Source organism: Lynx canadensis, chromosome D3 (genome assembly GCF_007474595.2).
Source record: "Lynx canadensis isolate LIC74 chromosome D3, mLynCan4.pri.v2, whole genome shotgun sequence".
NCBI classification, from domain to species: Eukaryota; Metazoa; Chordata; class Mammalia; order Carnivora; family Felidae; genus Lynx; species Lynx canadensis.
This window is the reverse complement of record NC_044314.2, coordinates 74457383-74477420: the sequence shown is the minus strand read 5'-3', so window position 1 is coordinate 74477420 and position 20038 is coordinate 74457383. Positions and strand designations below refer to the sequence as shown.

The 20038-nt window shown below is 42.9% G+C and overlaps 1 protein-coding gene across 1 annotated transcript in view; it reads right to left on the bottom strand.

Annotated features, from left to right (window-relative positions):
* The window catches only part of SPECC1L (sperm antigen with calponin homology and coiled-coil domains 1 like), a 141086-nt gene extending 126069 nt beyond the window's left edge, over positions 1 to 15017 (bottom strand). The window contains exon 1 of the mRNA XM_030292418.1: positions 14921 to 15017. The gene's annotated coding sequence lies outside the window, so the exon portion shown is untranslated. The remainder of the gene's footprint in view (positions 1 to 14920) is intronic.
* Positions 15018 to 20038: the final 5021 nt, after the last annotated feature.

Here is a 20038-nt window from a genome sequence, read left to right as displayed (position 1 = left end):
GACCAACACACGTCTTCCAGATCTCAGCTCCCACCGACCCTCCCCACCTGGTTTCCTGTTTTACACACAAACATAGCCATGCTTTTCCAAACACCCACACTTCTGCTCCTACCGTTACCTATCCCTGAGAGCTCCTTACCATCTTCTTGCCTGAGAAATAGCTGCTCACATGTCATGTCAAGATTCAGCTCAAATGACATCTCCTGGTACTTCCACTACAGCAATCACTTCACTGTATTTTATCTAGGCAGCATTTGGTACACAATTAGAGCAAAAAAAAAAAAAATGCTGTTTATCTCAAATTTAAATATAATTGGGCATCTGTATTTTCTCTGGCAACCCTAGGCTTGGCACACAGATCCACAAGCAGGGAGGAAAGGAAAGGCACCAGTAGGGAAGGGAGCAAAAGAACACAAGAAATAATATACAAAGTGAACCACGATGAAAAAGATGAACAGAAGTCTTATGCCATACTCAGCAAGAATATTAAAAGTCCGAATCTCTTTGCTTGACATCAGTCCTCCACAAATAGGTCAGGCTTGACCTACAATTCCAAAACCAGTCTCTGGGACTCCTCTCCAAACAGCCTAAGTTTAGAACAGCAGGCCTGTTTCTCTTTCATGAATCCAGCACTGGTCACTCTGCCTTACTCACACAGCTCCCACGAACTGATGTGTTCTCCCCTCAACTCTAATGTCCATTCACTGAAAATGCCTCCTCCTTCAAAGCCAACCTCAAAGGACGAGCACAGCTCATGTACCCTCAAGGTCTAGCTCAGACAACCTATGGCACTGATACCAATGGTCCCCCCCACCTCATGAGGGCCCCAGCCCTTAGACTGTAACTCTTCCAGCAATTACCAACACACCTTCAGATGCAGTTGTATAGAGACTGGTCCTCACAGACCTCACTGAGGATACAAATACCCACTTATGAGGCAAGGCAGGGATAAGTACTTTAAAGATATCATTTAACAACTGTAAAGAAAATGGAACCAAATACCTGAAAAACAGACAAAAATCAAAGCTATGAGGTGAACAGCCCAAATCTCTGCTGAAAAGGACATGTGTGTCAGAAGTAAATCCTAATAAAGTCTTTCTAGACAGGCCAATTAACCACCTATTACACAGTTCACCGCCTGTTATGAGACAACCTGTAACAGAGTGTAGAACTTCTGTTCACTGATTAGTGGTAGGATAAGGATATAAGACAAAAAAGAGAAAAACAGTGGAAAGCACTTCCTTCTGAGTTCAAAATGTCATAGTCCACACTTCCTTGTTAAAATGCTGAGATACACCATTTAACTCAATTACACTGATTTTGCTGTTGCCAATTTAGGATAATACTGTTTGTCTTCAATGTCCAAGCAATAAACCTCAATGACATGTCAGAATTTGAATAAAACATAACCAATCCGGTATTAAGAAAATATAACATGTAAAATTTTTTTTCTTTTAATGTTTCATTCCAATCTTTTAAAAAGTAAAATTTTAGAACACTGCTACATGATGTTATTATTAGCAAGCTGAATTTCAGTAAAAGGTTATTAGTAGCATATATTAAGAATAACAGATTCCCAGGGCGCCTGGCTGGCTCAGTTGGTTCAGCGTCCTACTTGGGCTCAGGTCATGATCTCACGGATCGGGTTGAGTTAAAGACCCGAGTCAGGCTCTGTGCTGACAAGCTCAGAGCCTGGAGCCTGCTTTGGATTCTGTGTCTCCCTCTCTATCTCTGCCCCTCTCCTCCTCGTGTGTGCGCTCTCTCTAAAATAAACATTTTTTTTAAATTAAAAAATAGTAATAATAACAGATTCCCATACAAGTATCACAGCATCTTACTCCCAACTCAGCAATGGAAATCTTCAAATTCTAATACAGAGCTCTGGAAACAAGTCAAAGAAGAAAGACTTTCAACTTAAGAGGTTCTTTAAAAAATATGGCTGTTTTCAAATCTGAAAAAATCCAGAAGGCAGGAATAGGACTAGTGAACAACAGATATCAAGAGGCAGATTCCAGGACAGCTAATAATCAGAGATGCCCCTACACTAAATGAACTGTCTTGAAAGTAGTTGGATCCTCCTCTTCGCTCTTCAAAAGCCTTCTACTAGTGGGGCTGGGAGGGCTGATTTATCACCAGACATCAGCGGAAATGGGAAGTTCCTACACTAACCTCAGTTAGCTAGGTATCAGATATTCACAATGGTTCATCTCTAAACCATCAGACAGCAGTGGGATAAATTCAATTATTTTAAAAAGCATTGTATGGTAGTTTGGCAGGAAGAATTCTCCTAGCTTACTTTCTCACTTGCTTGTAACTCGATGCAATCTTTTTTTCAGTTCAGCTACCCTTACCATCTGAAATCCACCAAGCACACTTCTGACACAGCATGGCATGGAGATTTAATCACTGAACAAATATCTAAAGTCTGGGCTTCCGACAAATTTTTTTTTAAGTACATAGACAAAAGATAAACCAGTAACTGCTATGCAAAAATTCATTGGCCATCTGAGAGATAACAGGTCTTTTTCTTCTTGATCTCACTAATCTCTGAAACCACTTTCAAAGATGTGTGGTGACTAAGAGTTCTAATGATCCTTTCTCAGAAGCCATTCTGATGTCAACACAGAACCTACTACCACTGCTTACCACCCTCTCTGCCCATCTGCAGTGTGTAACTCCTTTGGCTATGCAAACACAGTGCCTATGTAGCTTTTTCTATAATCACATGCAACTGGGAACGAAACAAGGTAAGAAACCTGGGTGTTTCTCTCCAAGGATATAAACCTGGGTAAGACAGTAAATACTGCATTAGCCTTTCTTCAGAGAATCTCATACTTACAAAATAAACCTCTCTTTAGCCTACCATCCTAGTATACACTCTTCCCTTTTCATTTCCAGTTACAAAACAAAATCTCTGGGTGGCTCAGTCAGTTGAGCGTCTGACCTTGGTTCAGGTCATGATCCCACAGCTCATGATTCGAGCCCCACATCAGGCTCCCTGCTATCATGACAGCACAGAGCCGGCTTCAGATCCTTTGTCCCCCCCACCCCCCCCTTAAAAAGAAATAAACATTTAAAAAATCTCCCTAGGAATACTATTGGAAAATATTATAAATTCCAAATTCATTCTTTACTGTCACTTTATTTAAAATAATACAGAAAGGGGGCGCCTGGGTGGCACAGTCGGTTAAGCGTCCGACTTCAGCCAGGTCACGATCTCGCGGTCCGTGAGTTCGAGCCCCGCGTCGGGCTCTGGGCTGATGGCTCAGAGCCTGGAGCCTGTTTCCGATTCTGTGTCTCCCTCTCTCTCTGCCCCTCCCCCGTTCATGTTCTGTCTCTCTCTGTCCCAAAAATAAATAAACGTTGAAAAAAAAATTTAAAATAAAATAATACAGAAGGAAGGGCACTTGGCTGGCTCAATTGGTACAGCATACAACTCTTGATCTCAGGGTTGTGAGAGTCCTATGTTGGGTGCAGAGATTACTTAAAACCAGAATCTTTAAAAACATAAAATAAAATAAAGTAATACTTGGAGCATGTGGGGGACTCAGTTACTGAGCATCTGACTCTTGATTTTCGACTCAGGTCATGATCTCATGGTTCGTGGGATCAGGCCCCATGTCAGGCTCCATGCTGACAGTGCAGAGCCTGCTTGGGACTCTCTCTCTCTGCTCCTACCACCCCCCACCTGCATGCATGCACACATACACTCTCTCTCTAAAAAATAAAAAATAAATTAAGTAATACAGAAGGAATAAGGATATATTCTAAATGTGAGAAAAATGAACCAAAGAGAATTATCATTAAATATTAGCAAGAGACTGTCCCACTTTTAAATTTTTTTAATGTTTATTTTTGAGAGTGTGAGTGAGGGAGGGGCAGAAAGAGAGGGAGACACAGAATCAGAAGCAGGCTCTAGGCTCAGAGCTGTCAGCACAGAGCCCAATGTGGGGCTCAAACTCACAAACCGTGAGATCATGATCTAGCTGAAGTCAGATGCTCAACCGACTGAGCCACCCAGGCGTCCCATGTCCCACTTTGAAAACTTGACTCTGAGTGGCTTAAGGAAAAAGAGGCAAGGAGAAGGGAGGATGCCCAGCCAAGAGCTCAGGCAAGAAAGCATGCAGAGGGAGGAAGCAAAGAAATGTAAAAGAGGAGAGGACTTTGCTAACAGTGGTCTGGCATCAAGTTTAATCTCCTACTCATCATCCCTCAACACCCAAAGCCTTCATTATTAGGTAGTAGCTTGAAAGGGCAGTCCCTCCAATTCTTGGGCAGTTTATGGAGCCAAATGTCAGTACAACTTTACCACTTACCAGAATACCTGCCAAAGCAAAGGAAATAATTTCACCCCTCTTTACATGTGAAAGCTCTTCAAATATTTCAATTACAAGAGAAACAACACCCACCTAAGTCTTCCATTCTCCAGGCTACAAAGTACTGTAGTTCCTTCAACCTTATGACAAATGCTTTCTAGTTGAAAGGCAGCAAAAACATAAAACTTTTAGTCAGAAACCGTGGCTCAAATCCAAGCGTGGCCACTGGTTAACTCTGTATTTTTAACCTTGTTTCCTCATTTATAAAATTAAGGAAAATAATAGTTGTGCTAACTACCTCAAGATGTGTTGTGAGAGGACCATATTTAATGAAAGATACACATGAAATGTATGCTTTTTCAGCTCTGCTGCTATAGATGCTCAATCGATTCCACAGTACTATTAACATTAACCTCATAAACCTTATGAATTAAATTAGTTTTATAAATAAAGTTTTGGAACCCAACCCAACTAAGCACATGTGTGATGGGAGGAGTCAGAGCAAAGCCAGGAGAGGAAGTGATTAAAAATCCAGCACAAAACAAACAAACAAACAAACCAGTACAGCTAGACAGCTTTCTGATTGACATTTATATTCTATACTAGACTTTTAAGAAATCCAAAATTTAGGATACCTGGCTGGCTCGGTTGGGGGAACATGCGACTCTTGATCTTGGGGTTGTGAGTTCGAGCCCCATGTTGGGTGTAGAGATTACTTTAAAAAAGATAACTAAAAAAAACCAAACAAACTTTAGAGCACTTGGGTGGCTCAGTCAGTTACGTGTCAACTCTTGGTTTTGGCTCAAGTCATGATCTCATAACTCCTGGGTTCAAGGCCTGCATTAGGAGCAGTACAGAGCCTCCGGGATTCTCTGTCTCCCTCTCTCTCTGCCCCTCCCCCACTTGCTCTCTCAAAAATAAACAAACATTACAAAAAAAACTTTAACATAAACTTCCAGTTTGCGCTTTTTTAATTTAAAAACAAGGAACATTAGTAACTGAAATGCCAAAAAACTTTTTTTGCAAAGTATTTTATTAACTACAGTGAAATTCTGGTTATTAATAAATGATTTGCATTCCATGATGATTGAGCTGGGTCTGGCCCAGCAAGCCTTTGAACTGGATAGGTAACAGGAAGGTTGAGTAAATGCGTGTCTAAAGTGTGTTTTTCTAACTTCATTTCCAAGTCAAATACAAATATAAAAAAACAAAATCAGAACAGAAATGTTTAACTGCATTACTTCTAGAGCCAACCAAGAGGAGTTAGTGCAGGCCCCACTAGGCTGCATATCAATGTAAATCTGCCCTTGTGGGGAGGACATCTTTTTTCCCTCCAGACCTAACCACTCTAGATGACCCAGATTATTTTCCCTAAGCATCAGCATGAATAATTTAGAGTAGGCTTTACTGTAGGGGCAATTTCAATAATTCACAGGGCAGTATTATAAGTATATAAAAGTTCAGGAAGAAAACAAGACTATCGTGTGGACCTGGAAGTTTTGCCAAGTCACCCAAAAATCCTCTTGGCTGCACCCATCAAAAACTTCCAACACATATTATATACCTTACATGGCTTTTTGGTCAAGGTTGTTTATTACTGATCACTAGAGTAAGGGGATTTGTATACAATTTATAAATATGCAAACTTTGCTACCAAGGACTTACCCACTTACCTTTCAGGCCTATCAGTTTATCCCCCAGAAAAACTCTGTATCTGCATTATCCAGCTGGTTTTCTATTTTCCCCTTTATGAAAGTTGCTACTTTTACCTGCAAGGTGAGTAATACTAATACTGACTTACAATAACTTGTAATGTTTAGGGTAATCTAGCCTTTGGTACTTCATATACACTACTCAGAAAACTGCCACAGACTCACACTGCACTGGTAAAATCCTATCTATATTATTTATTTCCCGACTTCCCACCCACTCCCCCACCAGAAAATAGAATTCTAAGAGTGCAGGGGAGTTTGGCTGGTTTGTTCAATGCTGTTGCCCCAGAGCCTAGAACAGTGCCTGGCACTTAACAGCTACTTAATAGATATGTGAACTGATGGAGCACCTGGCTAGCATAGTTGGTAGAGTATGTGACTTGATCTTGGGGTCTTGAGTTTTAGTCCCACATTGGGCATAGAGTTTATTAAAGAAAATGAAAAATAAACAAACAAATAATTATCTCCTGACTTGAAAAACTAATATATTTTTATTATGGATTATTACTAGGAAGTCTTTAATCATGAGTAAGAGTGATACCAGCTAATTTTTTTAAGTTTGTTTGTTTGTTTATTTATTTAGAGAAAGAAGGGCAGAGAGAAAGGGAAAGAGAGAGAATCCCAAGCAGGCTTATTTATTTAGAGAAAGAGGGGCAGAGAGAAAGGGAAAGAGAGAGAATCCCAAGCAGGCTCCACACCGTCAGCATGGAGCCCTACACGGGGCTCAAACTCATGAACCATGAGATCATGACCTGAGCCGGAAGCAAGAGTCAGATGCTTAACCAACTGAGCCCCCAGGTAACCAATACCAGCTAATTTAATGGAACTTCCAGAAGTATTAAGCAAAGAAAACAAGAAGCATGGGTGGTTCGGTTGGTTGAGCATCCAACTCTTGATTTCGGCTAAGGTCATGATCTCATTGTTCATGGGTTTGAGCCCCACATCGGGCTCTGTGCTGAAGGTGTGGAGTCTGCTTAGGATTCTGTCTCCCTCTTTCTCTCTGCCCTTCCCCTGCTCACTCGCTGTCTCTCAAAATAAGTGGATAAACATTAAAAAGAAAAAGAAAACAAGAAGCAAAATTGTCAGAAATATCCCATTTATTTTTTAAAAGTATCCTCCAAAAACCCAATGCTGATGAGAAGGGAAGAACTTGAAACCCTCATACACTGCTGGTGGGAATGTAAAATGATGCATTTTTGGAAAACTGCATCACTGGTGGTTCCTCAAAAACTTTAGCATAGCTACCACATGACCCAGTGATTCCACTCTGAAGTACATATGCAAGAGAACTGAAAATACTCATCCACAAAGAAACCTGTACATGAATGTTCACAGCAGCGTTATTCATAATCGTCAAAAGTGGAAAAAACCCAAATGTCCATCAACAAAGTATAAACTATTATTTGGCCATAAAAGGAATAAAGTGTAAATAAATGTTACAACATCAACAACCCTTAAAAAAATTACACTAAATGAAGGAAGGCAGACAAATGACCACAATTTGTATGATTCCACTTATATGAAATATCCAGAATAGGCAAATCCATAAAGACAGAAAGTAGATTGGGATTTCCAGGGACTGCAGGGAAGGGAGAATGGGGAGAATGGGGGACTATTAATCAGAACAAGGCTTCTTGGGGTGCCTGGGTGACTCAGTTGGTTAAGCATCCGACTTTAGCTCAGGTCACGATCTCACGGTTCATGGGTTTGAGCCCAGGGTCAGGCTCTGTGCTGACAGCTCAGAGCCTGGAGCCTGCTTCAGATTCCCTCCCCCGACACATGCTCTGTCTCTGTCTCTCAAAAATAACTAAATACTAAAAAAAAAAAAAAAAAAAAAAAAAAAAAAAAAAAAAAAGTTCAAGGCTTCTTTCTGAGGTGATGAAAATGTTCTGAAATTACAGAGTGGTGATCAATGCACAACTCTATGGATATACTTAAAACCACTGAAGTGTACACTTTGAAAAGGGTGAACTTTAGGGTGAATTAATTCTATCTCAATAAACCTGTTATTTTAAAAGAAATATACATGGGGCATCTGGGTGGCTCAGTCAGTTAAGCATCCGACTTCGACTCAGGTCACAATCTCACAATTTGTGAGTTCAAGACCCGCGTCGGGCTCTGTGCTGACACCTTGGAGCCTGCTTCGGATTCTGTGTCTCCTCTCTCTGCCCCTCCCCAATTTGTGCTCTGTCTCTCAAAAAATAAATAAATATTAAAAAAAAATACATGTTTGCAAATGAATACATGAATACATCATTCAGGTATTCAAATGAATATATGCACTCAGGTATTCCTGTGTTCAAATGAACACATGACATAATAAAGAATGTTAAAGAATAAAGTATGGGAGGGAGAGGGAGACAAGAGTTGAAGCAAGGAAAAGATAAACAAAAAAACAAAGACAGACCAGGGGCACCTGGGTGGCTCAGTCCGTTAAGCATCTGACTCGATCTCAGCTCAGGTCTTGATCTCAGGGTTGTGAGTTCAGGCTCCACAGTGGGCTCTGCGCTAGGCATGAAGCCTAGTTAAAGAGAAAAACAAAAACAAAAACAAAAACAAAACAAAGAAGGATTAAAAAAATACAAGGCTGCAGGCCTTGCGTGGGGGGACTGAGTCAGGCTGAATAAGCGTACAATGAGGGGAGCATAAAGAATAAAAATGAGGGAGCTCGGGTTGCAGAGTCCAGCAGGTAATTTGTAACAGGGGAGAGACAGCAAACCTGGGTAACTGTAACGATTCAATGGAGTTTGCAGAAACCAGACCAGAAAGGGAGAACAAGAAAGAACATGAGAGAAAAGATTTAAGACTAGCCCAAACCCACTAATATTTAAAAAGAAAAGTGTACAAGAAGAAAATTTAATAGTTTCCGCTCAAGAATCCTTGAGCCTGGTAGGATAAAACCAAACCATAACAAGAAGCTTCCAGGCAAAGAAGGGAGTGGGCCTCAGGACACTGGCTGTCTTCTATGTAGGAGAAAAGGGGCATCTCCTGGGAGAAAGTGCAATTGTGACTGTTCTGGAAAACAAGCAGCTCCAACGGACTGCCTCGGGAATTCTCAGTAGAAGAGGTGTGACTGAAAAATGGCTGACTTAGGATTTTTCCCAAGAACATGAGAAGGGAGAGAGGAAGAAAAGGACACCTTTAATTTTTAACAGATACTTCTTTATAAATCTTAACAATGCTGCCAGATTTTTTGCATGCTTCTTTCCTAAGCTTAACCAAGGTCTTTCAAATTTTTCTTCGGATAACCTCAGTTCTTTTGACAAGAAGTATAATATGGGCTTTTATCATTTTTTTCTTAAGATTTATTTTTAAGTAATCTCTACGTCCAACATGGGGCTCAAACTCACAACCCTGAGATCAAGAGTCACACTCTCTCCCCACTGAGCCAGCCAAGCGCCCTTCCTTTATCATTTTTGTTTTCCCTAGGCTACACACACAATGGATAAACTTGAAATTTAATATCTTTATTTCTTAAACCTTGATTGCCCAAATACATCAAATTAAAACAAAAACAAAAACAAAAAACCAACCAAGGTGAAGGTATATATACAAGGGGAAAGGGGGAAGCAATATACAACAAATGCATATTCCCTCTAGAGCCAGGAAGAAAGTTAATGCCCACCTGGTTTCTGGATTACAACACAGATATTAGAGATAGTCCCCTCCTTCAAGAAGTAAGATTTGAATTAGACACCAAGATACAATTAAATAGACTGCAAACTGGTGTGTACAATGGGAGGTGTCTCAGGGCCTGAGAGGTCATGCACACCTGGAGTGAAAAACTCCAAAGGGCAGGGACTAGGTGATCTTTACTTTCTTGGTAGTGCTGACATGCCTAGCACATAACACACCCAGCAGATGTAACAACCTTCAGTCAAACCACACATCTGCTGTGCACTGTGATGTCACTGGCTCATGGAGTAAACAGACAAAACACAGGCCACCAAATCCTACCTGGACAAGGAACTAGACAAGTATGCCGGAGATAGGTCAAGAGATCCCTTCAAGGCAAGGTAATATCTAAGCTGAGTTTGAAGGAGATAATTCAGATGAAGTGAGCGAAGAGCATTCCAGCAGAGGGAAACATGGAGACTGGAAAGAGTTAAGGGACCAAGAGTTATTCAGCAAAACTCAGTGAAGCACCAAAAAGGGGGAGTAGAGGGATGAGAGTGGAGGCCAGAGCCCGGTGATGAGGTGTCACAGATACCAAGCTAAGGATTAGTGAATCCGATTATGAAGATAGTGGGAGCCACTGAAGGCCTTAAAATTGGGGATGGGGTGAGGGTGGGGTTGGCAGGAGTGACTATGGACAGATATATTTTGGAAATATGGAGGCAGGAACAAACCTCTGGATTTAATCAGAAAAGAACTACACTGAAGACATGGGAAACGATCAAGAAAAGCACTGTAAACAAGATCTGCACTCTTTTCTAGGGGACAAATTTCCTTTTGGGGGTTACCAAATTATCCTTTGAAAATGGAGAACTTATGGAGCACCTGGCTGGCTCAATAGGTGGAGCACATGACTCCTGATCTCAGTGTCATGAGTTCAAGCCCCACATTCGGCGTGAAGCCTACTTAAAATAAAAATTTGGGGGGTACCTGGGTGGCTCAGTCGGTTAAGCATCCAACTTCAGCTCAGGACATGGTCTCACGGTTGGTAACTTCGAGCCCCACATTGGGCTCTTTGCTGTCAGTGCAAATCCCACTTCAAATCCTCTCACTCCTCTCTGTCAGTACCCTCCCCCATGCACAGACACTACCTCTCTCTCTCAAAAAAAATAAACATTAAAATAAATAAATAAATAAAATAAAAAAATTTTTAAAGTTTTGAACATGGAGAACTTACAGGTAGCTGAGAAGAGTACAGAAGTTAGTATTACAAAAAATTAAACTGCATTTGTAATTTTAATTCAAGACACTTTTAAAATGAGGGGCACCTGGGTTGGCTCAGTTGGTTGAGCATCTAACTCTTGGTTTCAGCTCAGGTAATGACCTCACTGTTTGTGAATTCAAGCCCCAAGTCAGGCTCTACGCTGACAGTGTTGAGCCTGCTTGGGATTCTCTCTCCCTCTCTCTCTCTGACCTTCCCCCACGCTTGCATGTGCCCGTGCTTCTAGGCGCTTTCTCTCAAAATAAATAAATAAACTTAAGAAAAAAAAAAAAAAGACACTTTTAAAACGTATGTTTGGAGCACCTGAGTGGCTCAGTCGGTTAAGCGTCCAACTTCAGCTCAGGCCATGATCTTGCAGTTTGTGAGTTTGAGCCCCACATTGGGCTCTGTGCTGACAGCTCAGAGCTAGCAGCCTGCTTCGGATTCTGTATCTCCTCCTCTCTCTGCCCCTCCCATGCTCATGCTCTGTCTCTGTCTCTCAATAATAAATAAATGTTAAAATAATTTTTTAATGTATGATACATTTTAATATATTACAGTTTTGTGAGTACAAAAATAAGTAAAAAAATTTACAATAACTAACTCTAAGTCCTATTAATAGCAGACCAAGATGAATCTTATAAAGACTTCGCAGATATAGAGATCATCTGCTACATTAGTTTTGAGAGACAGAGCACAAGCTGGGGAGGGCCAGAGAGAGGGGAAGACACAGAATCCGAGGCAGGCTCCAGGCTGTGAGCTGTCAGTACAGAGCCTGATGTGGGGCTCGAACTCACCAGTTGTGAGATCATGATCTGAGCGTAAGTCGGATGCTTAAACGTCAAAATCTGAGCCAAAGTGGAACGTAACCGAATGAGCCACCCAGGCGCCCCTGCTACATTCACTTTGGAACAAAGCATAGCCACTTCTTTGCTTCAGCATATCTGAAATTCAATCTATAAGCCTAATTTCTTGATAGGCTGTTTCACAGCAAAATTCTAAAGTCACATACTTAAAAGATTTCTGAGCTAACAGAGAAACCCCATGGGGGTTCTTTACCTCGGCAGCTAGTCTATTCACCACTAACAATTCCAACTACCAGGAGGAATTTCCCTGCCTAGGCTTATTTTGTTGGCACAAGCACACACACACACAAAATATCCTGACACTTTATATCCAGTAGGAAAGAATAATCAGAATAGTAACATCTTTAATATCAAGCAAATGTAACAAAGCCTTCTCAGTTGCCTGTGTATTTGGACAGATGAGCACGAAGTAAACTCATATTTACTTTTAAAAAATAACCTTTATTTTAATTTTCTTAGCACCAAAAGCCCCAGGAAATTTTCCCTGAACTCCCTAACAATAGCAAAACAATAGTTTCTAGGCTCTCTTTATATCTAAAAATATATTATTGTGATAAGATAACCAGCCTGTATTTGCCATTTACAATCACCATATACCACCATTTGCCAACACCATCATTTCATAAAAGATGTTTAATTTTTAACACCAAGAAAATGACATATATTTTTTTAGAAAGGGCAATCCTGGGGCGCCTGGGTGGCTCAGTCGGTTGGGCGTCCGACTTCAACTCAGCTCACAATCTCACAGTCCGTGAGTTCGAGCCCCGCGTTGGGCTCTGGGCTGATGGCTCAGAGCCTGGAGCCTGCTTCCGATTCTGTGTCTCCCTCTCTCTCTGCCCCTCCCCCTTTCACGCTCTGTCTCTCTCTGTCTCAAAAATAAATAAACGTTAAAAAAAAAATTTTTTTTTTTTTAAAAAAGGGCAATCCTTTAATTGAATAAATTTAATGAAAAATTTCCCATATTGTCCTTGTTTTTCTCAATATGCCAAGGCCCATTCAACACTCCATTTCAGGGGTCTGACCAAGAGTCTCCAAGATTTGTTCTCACCAACTCCCAGTCCTTGTGGAGGGACCACAAATAACGTCATGGAACTGGTGAGAAGACCCAGTTCTACCAAAAGCCAAAGAGGACTCTATTGACAAGGATACATTAAATGTTAAAACTGGCAACTTGGGCGCCTGCGTGGCTTGGTCAGTTAAGTGTCTGACTTCAGCTCACATAATAATCTCCTCATGAGTTCAAGCCCTGCATGAGGCTCTCTGCTGTCAACACACAGAGCCTGCTTCAGATCTTCTGTCCCCCTCTCTCTCTGCCCCTGCCCTGCTTGCGCTCACGCGCGCTCTCTCTCTCTCATCAATAAACATTAAAAACAAAAACAAAAACAAAAAATGGGAACTCAAGCTCCTTTCACCTCCACCCCTCCTTCACCCACTCCACCCCCATCCACACTTTACAAATAGGGAAAGGAAGGTCCAGAAAGGAAAACTGACTTGCCCAAAGCCATAAAACCAAGAGAATCTCTAGCCTGCTGACACCCTCACTGACTAGTCCTCGACTGAGCTGGACAGTTGATGTAATACTATGTACAAGTTAGCCATGTGATTTAAATATGTATGTGGTTATATGGCAAGTCTTAGGTGAAAACCCAACCCTGGTAGTAATTTTGAACCCATATACTATCATCTGAGTCATCTGAAATTAAGATGTACTGTCTCAAATCAATTATAAAGAGAACCTCTGCTTCACAGAAACCCCATCTCAAGACAACACAATGTAGATATACATCCTAAAAATGCAAGTTTAAAGCTTTTCTATGGCACAATATTCACTTTCTTACTGAAAATGAATGTCAAGAAAAATCCCTACACACCTAGAGTACACACAGCTATTAAGAAACATTCTCCAGCTACCTAAAGTTGCTGAGTCTTTAAAGGCTCTGCTTGGTGCACACTAAATCAAAAGAGGGAAAGAGACATTTTTAAGAAGGAAGATAAATTATTGGATCAGCTGGCTATTTCTTTACCAAAAAAATTTTCCCCAAATCAATAACCCTACTGCTCCTTACAAATATACCTATCAGTATTGTTTGACTATTTCATAACTGCATGTGTTATGCTGATGTCTACTGATATCTACAAAGCTCTGATTTCATCTCAAGATACATCCTCCTGGCTGACAGCAAACGCTCTTGGGCTCTGCAACATTTTTCAGTTTCCTGAATCTGTTGTAAACTTAGGAAACATTATCAATGACTTGAGACGCTCTTCTTACGATATTTTTCTCTGTAACCAACACACTGCAGAGAATTTATAGGAATTTTTCCTGGCCCTCCCATACCTGCCGGGAAATTACCAAGGGCATAAACAAATGAAGGATCTCTACATTTGAATGATCACAGGAATTCTTACTTGGTCTCGTAAATAGGCTGAAACTACGTGGAAACTGATTTATTTTCCAGTCATCTCCAGGGGAGGTGCTCAACAATGAAGTAAGTATGTCTTAAATATAACCAGTTATGCCATACAATGACCAGATTGAGTTAAATGCAGAATTCCTCGGCAAAACACCAGATTCATATCCAACCTGATGCAAGTAACCAGGTTTCAAGAAAAAAAGAACATTCCGCTCGCATAAAGATGACCTCCCATCGGCGCGGGCGAGGGTGGGGGCGCGTGCCCTGGCGGAAACAGAGCCTTCAGGAGGCCCGGGGTCCAGCGCCCGCAACCCTGCTCCCAGAACCGCGTCCTCGAGGCCCCGGGCAGCGCTGTCTCCGCCGGGAGAAGGGACCAGAGCTATGGGGCGCCGGCCCCAGCCTCTCCTGGGGAGCGAGGAAAGGAAACGGCGAGGGTCACGTTCAGCCCGACGCCTCAGAGGGACCAGCAGGCGGGGACTGGGGTGCGGGGGTGCAGAGCCACCTGGGACCCAATAACAGACAGGAGTGGCCGCGGACCCAGGGGTCGGCCTAGGTGCCCGGGAAGGGGACAGCGCAGGCGCGGGACGGGCTGGGGGGGAGGGGGGGCAGCGGGGGACCGCGCAGGCGCGGGCCCGCTGGGGTCTGCGGGGCCGCCTGGGCCTGGCCGCGCGGGCGGCGCTGAGGAGATGGACAGGCCCGCCAGCGCACACTGAGGGAACCCGGCCCCGGCTCTTACCGCGCGGCGCCGCCTCGCTCGCTCGCTGGCTCCGGGATGGGGCCGGGCGGCGAGCTCGCCCGGTGGCGCGGCCCGAATCCGTTGAGTCCGGCCTCAGAGCAGCAGCCAACCCCGCGGCGCCGTTCGCCCGGCCCGCCCTGCCTCCCTCGCGGCCCCCGCCCTCGGCCCGCCCCTGGTCCGCCCCACACAGCGCCTGACAATTGCGCAGGCGCCCTAAGGCTCCGCCCACGTCCCGTCGCCGCGCAGGCGCCTACGGCCCCGCCCACTCCGTTCACCTCCCTCCGGTCTCTGGGTAGCGCAGGCGCCCTTTCACCTGGCCAGCCACAAAAAAAGACTCCGGCACGTGCTTCTGACGGGTCAGGTTTTGCGCTAGAGCTCTGTATGGCAGATGGTCCTGGGTGCTGCGTTTGGCGCGGTGGGGTGATGAGTGTAGAGCTCTCTTGTCCCAAAGCCTTACCTCAGCTCAAAGGTCCACCTTTCCTGCAGCACGTATTTACAGTGTACCAAGGACGGTGCTAGGCATGAGGTAGACAGTAGTGATAAAAACACAAGCCCTGCCCTCCTGGCGCTCCCCGTGCAGCAGGGGACACAGACACTAAACAGGTGAGCAACCAAAAACATGAAGCTAAGTATCTTTATCAAGTTAAGGAAGTTCTGTTAGGTCACTATTATCTTACAGATTTTTTCCTTTGCTTGAACTACGTTAATAAATTTTTATTACATCATGTTAGTTTCCCATGAAAAAGAAAAATTGGACTTGATAAATTTTCCATACATTGCTGGACTATTCACTAATATTTTATTTAGCATTTTTGCATTTATGCCCATAAATGATGTTGCCCTTTACTTTTTGCTTTCTTTTTTTATTTATTTTCTATTTTGGAGAAAGAGCACCAGCGGGAGAGAGGGGCCGAGGGAGAGAGAATCTTAAGCAGGGTCCATGCTCAGCATAGAGCCCAACACGGGCTCGATCCTACGACCCTGGGAGCTGAAATCAAGAGACCTACGCCCAACCCACTGAGCTGCCCGATACCCCTACTTTTGCTTTCTTGTACTGTCCATGTCTGGTTTGGGATTTAATTTATAATAAAGTCATAATGAGTTGAGGGGACTGCTGTTTTCTTCTTTATCTGGAAGATTATGTATAAGAGGATGTTTCTGTTCTTTGCAATGTTTGCTGAGGTTGCCTATAAAATTATCCAGGCCTGGTATTTTTCTTTGGTTTTGTTTGTTGTGAGACTTTTCGGGGGATAGGATGCTGATTTTAAACTAAGCATTCCATTTCTTTAATGGTTGTATATTTAGACAATTTTTTTTTTAATTTTTTTTTTCAACATTTATTTATTTTTGGGACAGAGAGAGACAGAGCATGAACAGGGGAGGGGCAGAGAGAGAGGGAGACACAGAATCGGAAACAGACTCCAGGCTCCGAGCCATCAGCCCAGAGCCTGACGCGGGGCTCGAACTCACGGACCGCGAGATCGTGACCTGGCTGAAGTCGGACGCTTAACCGACTGCGCCACCCAGGCGCCCCTAGACAATTTTTTTTAATGTAGGCTCTATGCCCAACATGGGGCTTGAACTCACTACTCAGATCAAGAGTTGCGTGCTCTACAGACTGAGCCAGCCAGGCACCCCCAGACAGAATTTCTACTTCTTTCTTTGTCATCTTTGATAAGTCATATTTTTGTAGGAAAGTGGCTGTTTTATTGATGTTTTCAAAAACCATTGGCATAAAGTTATTCATATAATTCCCTTATGGTTATTTGTTTTAATTTTATTTCAGAATTTCAATTTCAGAAGACATCCACTCCTATGGTTCCTCTTCCCAAATGCACCTACTTATATTCAGTTTCTGGATATCCTTCTAGAGATACTTCATGAATATAAACAAATATAAAAAATAAATAGATATGTTCTAGGGCACCTGGGTGGCTCAGTCAGTTAAGCGCCCAACTTTGCCTCAGGTCATGGTCTCATGGTTTGCCAGTTCGAGCCCCACATAGGGCTCTCTGCTGTCAGCACAGAGCCCACTTTGGATCCTCTGTCCCCCTGTTTCTCTGCCCCTCCCCTGCTTGTGCTCTCTCTCTCTCTCTCTCAAAAATAAGTAAACATTAAAAAAAAAAAAACCCAGGTGAGCAAGTTTACCTCTGTACCGTCGGTTCCATCCTTTAGACCCTTACCTAGGTCCTCACAGGCCCCTGTGTCTCTGCAGCCATGAAGACAAAACCTGTTTCCCACAAGATGGAGAATACATACAGGTTTCTTACATTTGCTGAACAATTGGGGAATGTGAATATTGATATTATTCACCAGATTGATAGAACTGCAAGCTATGATGAGGAAGTCGAAACCTACTTTTTTGAGGGTCTGCTGAAATGGAGAGAACTGAACCTTACAGAACACTTTGGCAAATTTTACAAAGAAGTTATTGACAAGTGCCAGTCCTTCAATCAGTTGGTCTATCATCAAAATGAGATAGTTCAGAGTTTGAAGACTCACCTGCAAACCAAGAACAGTTTTGCTCATCAGCCCCTTTTGGGTTTGGCTGTACAGTTGGCACGAGATCTGCAGACGGACTTCTATCCACATTTTCAGGATTTTTTCCCGACCATCACCTCAATCCTGGAGACTCAGGACACAGTTACTAGAATGGGCTTTCACCTCACTGTCCTATCTTTACAAGTACCTGTGAAGACTGATGGTGAAGGACATGTCCAATATATACAGATGACCCTTTTCTCTCTCTAATTCGGGTTTGGTTTGATTTTTGTTCCTTTTAAATTTTATTTCATCTTACGTACAATTCAGTGCTGTTTAGTAAATTTATAAAGTTGTGTAAATATGACTATAATCCAGTTTAAAAACATTTCCATCATCCCCAAAAGATTTCTTATGTCTGTCCACAAGTCAGTTGTGCTCCCCATCTGCATCAGTTTCTCTCAAATTGAAAGAAAAAGGGAGGGAGAGAAAGAAGGAAAGATTTCATAGAAACATTCTGCTTTCAGATTACAGGGGAAACCTTTATTCTTTTCTTTATAAATACTATTATTTATTTTCTTTTTTTATTGTTATTTTTTATTTTTAATGTTTATTTTTAAGAGAGACAGAGTATGAGTGGGGGGAGGGGCAGAGAGGGAGACACAGAATCGGAAGCAGGCTCCAGGCTCTGAGCTGTCAGCATAGAGCCCGACACAGGGCTCGAACCCACGAATCATAAGATCATGACTTGAGCCGAAGTCAGACACTCAACCAACTGAGCCACTCAGGTGCCCCACTATTATTTATTTTCTATTCTTCTGCCTCCTTTCACTCAACATTAGGCCTATGAGATTAATCAATTTTGTTGCATGTACCTGTGGCATGCAAAAGTAATATCTATTTGGTTACTGTATAGTGTTCCATTGTATGAATTTACCATACCATACTAGATCCATTTTCCTACTGATGGACATTTGGGTTGTCTTCAGCTGTGAGCTGTTAGTGGATGGAAAATTGCATAAAGCAAAAAAGATTCCTGGATTCTCCAATGGAAAGTTATGCATCCTTGGAACATATCCTTCTAGGTTGTCTGGTTCTGATTTTGTGGGGGCTCTGAGCCTTCTATTATCTTTGAGCTCTTTTACAACTCTGCAAATTGTAGAAAACTGATAGCAATGCAAATGGATCTTATCTAAGGATAACCCTCCCCCACAGTGGAAAAGTCAGTTTTGCCTCCATTTGCAAGTTTATTTCAATATTTCTGATCTATAAATGTGTCTGACCTTTGGATTCTACTTTGAACTGATAGTAGCATCTTTTTTTTTTGTTTGTTAACGTTTATTTATTTTTTTTTTTTAATTTTTTTTTTCCAACATTTATTTTTGGGACAGAGAGAGACAGAGCATGAACGGGGGAGGGGCAGAGAGAGAGGGAGACACAGAATCGGAAACAGGCTCCAGGCTCTGAGCCATCAGCCCAGAGCGCGACGCGGGGCTCGAACTCACGGACCGCGTGATCGTGACCTGGCTGAAGTCGGACGCTTAACCGACTGCGCCACCCAGGCGCCCCAACGTTTATTTATTTTTGAGACCGAGAGAGACAGAGCATGAACTGGGGGAGGGTCAGAGAGAGAGGGAAACACAGAATCCGAAACAGGCTCCTGGCTCTGAACTGTCAGCACAGAGCCCTACATGGGGCTCGAACTCACGGACCGTGAGATCATGACCTGAGCCGAAGTCGGCCGCCCAACCGACTGAGCCACCCAGGCGCCCCTCTTTTTTTTTTCTTAAAGTGTATTTATTTTGAGAGAGAGAGAGAGAGCAGGGGAGGGGCAGAGAGACAGAGAGAGAGAGAGAGAGAGAGACCATCCCAAGCGGGCTCAGCACTGCCAGAAATAGGCTTGATCTCACGACCCTGAGCCGAAATTAAGAGCTGGATACAACTCACTGAGCAACCCAGGTGCCCCCTGATAGTAACATCTTACTGGCAACTTGTTTAATTAACAAATTGTTACTTGGTACGTGTTTATTTTATATCCACATAAGGGTCATGATTTTACTTTTTTTTTTTCATTTTTAAATTTAATTTTAAATTTTATCCTCTAACACTAGAAACAAAGTTCCTAGGAATATCCAGGATCTAGCAAAGTACTTTTAATGAGCCAAAACTACTGAAATAGATGTTCTCCCATTGAAATTCCAAAGCAAAAGAGCCATTTTTGACCAAGCAGGAGGCTGCTGACATTTCCTGAGCAGCAACCAGGCCTGTGGAACCAGACCCTGTGCCTGGGGCTGGGGCTGGGGCAGAGATGGCTTTGACCAGTTATCTAGCCTCTAAGAACCTTCTCTGGCCCAGGCAGCAGTGTAAACTGGTCCTAAATCAGGTAAGCAGTTGCTAAGGTGTCCTGGAGGAATCAGTGGTATTTGAGCAGCATTTCCATAAAGAGAGGGCACATCCCGGATAGAGGACAGCAGGAGAAAGAAAGAGCAAGGAACTGAAGGCAAACAGGCATCGGCAAAAACAAGGAACAGGGCAGCAGGCAGCATGGCTGTCCATGCAGAGGTGGGGGTAGGGGCAGAGCAGAGAGTCTTCCCCACCAGGCCTTAGAACTTGGGTTCAATAGTGTGGACAGCAACT